Raw genomic sequence first — 1,614 nt, 5'->3', positions numbered from 1 at the left:
TCCATCTAGTTCCCAAGGCAGGTGGCACCATGCCAGAAATATACATCCTAATTCCTTGGCAGCTTAGTGTCACCAACTGCCACATACTCTCTTGAACTTAAATCACCACAAAAACGAACACACAATAACCTCTGATCCAATGGATGAGATATAATTGCCCACCTAGACATACAAAGCCCTGTACACATCCATCCCTTATGAACATTCATAACAACCTGTAAAGGTACAGAGTGGAATCTTAACATCAGCCTACATATTTCTTGGCAGCTTCCTCCTTTCCATCTCAGTCTTCTCCTCTTCCCTCAAACTTTTCTCCTGCCCGTCCTTCCTTTTCATCCAATGACAGGCCTCGTTCTATCTTGTACCTGCCTTCACCTGTATGACATCATCCTACAATTTGCCTCCACAACAACACAGAAGTTAAAGCCTCTAACTGAAGTAATATGAAATGTTAGCTTTGCGCAGTGGTAGCATTGTAGCCAATGAGGTTTATCCGAGGAGTGATTATTGCTAATTGAAATGTAAGTAGATGTTTGTTAATATCCTCATCTAGATGTATTTCCTGATAGTGTTCCAGTTGTTTCTCTGCCTTATATAGATTTCCATTCTAGCTGAGAAATTGCTTTAGATGACTAAGAGTCTGTTACCAAGGCCAGTGAATAAAGAATTACTGACAGGCATGGAACCTAAGTAAGTACAATGAGAGTTAACCGGGGGACAATATGTCTCAAATATTTGACACAAACACGTGAATTTGGGATTGGAGTTGCCACTTACATTAGCCAGTGTAAGGGAAGAACCCACTCAGACAAAGAGAAATCAAGATTTGGGTCCTATTATACTAAGTTTCTGATCATATGCCTATATCTCCCCTAAAACACTACAGGTACATGGGCCCTTTTGCTAAGGCCAATATAAGTCAATTTTCAATTTCTTTTAACCAAAGGAATTTTCGATTAATACAAAAGACAATCTCACAGACTTTGAGGAAATCTGCATAACATAGCTTGCACCAGTCACACTAAGTAGTTAGGGAAAGTGTCAATCACAGAAGCCAGGGATCACCTCTGAAAGTCTGAGTGAGATACTGCTCTTGGAAGAAGAGTGGACAGAACTTTGAATGATGTTATTGTTGGTGAAGATACACAAGTCCAGAGAGAGCTGGGTAAATAGATTTCTCTACTGTGGTCTGTTGCCTTTTTAAAGTTGGCTTCTCATGCTTCTGCATATAATGGCTGTCTTAGTCATTGTTCTATCGTTCTGAAGAAACACCACGATGATGGCAACTCTTAAGAAAGAAAAGTATTAAACTGGGGCTTACTTATGGTTTCAGAGATTTAGTCCATTGTTGTCGTTGTGGGGAGCTTGACAGAATGGGGGTAGATACGGTGCTGGAGCAACAGCTGAGAGCTGCATCCTGATCCACAGGCAGCAGAAAGAGAGAGACCCTGGGCTTGAAATGGGCTTTTGAAACCTTCAAAGCCTGCCCCCAGTGACACACTTCCTCCAACAAGGTCCCACCTCCTAATCCTTTCAAACAGTGCCACACTATGGTAACCAAGTATTCAAATCTTTAATCCAATGAGGACCATTCTCATTCAAAGCACCACAATG

At 41.4% G+C, this 1,614-nt stretch overlaps 1 pseudogene; it reads left to right on the top strand.

Annotated features, from left to right (window-relative positions):
• Positions 1-453: 453 nt before the first annotated feature.
• LOC120096862 (U4 spliceosomal RNA) lies at positions 454-527 on the top strand (annotated as a pseudogene).
• The last annotated feature ends 1,087 nt before the right edge of the window (positions 528-1,614 follow it).

This window comes from Rattus norvegicus, chromosome 14 (assembly GCF_021556685.1).
Source record: "Rattus norvegicus strain SHRSP/BbbUtx chromosome 14, alternate assembly SHRSP_T2T, whole genome shotgun sequence".
NCBI lineage: Eukaryota > Metazoa > Chordata > Mammalia > Rodentia > Muridae > Rattus > Rattus norvegicus.
This window is presented reverse-complemented; position numbering and strand designations above follow the sequence as displayed.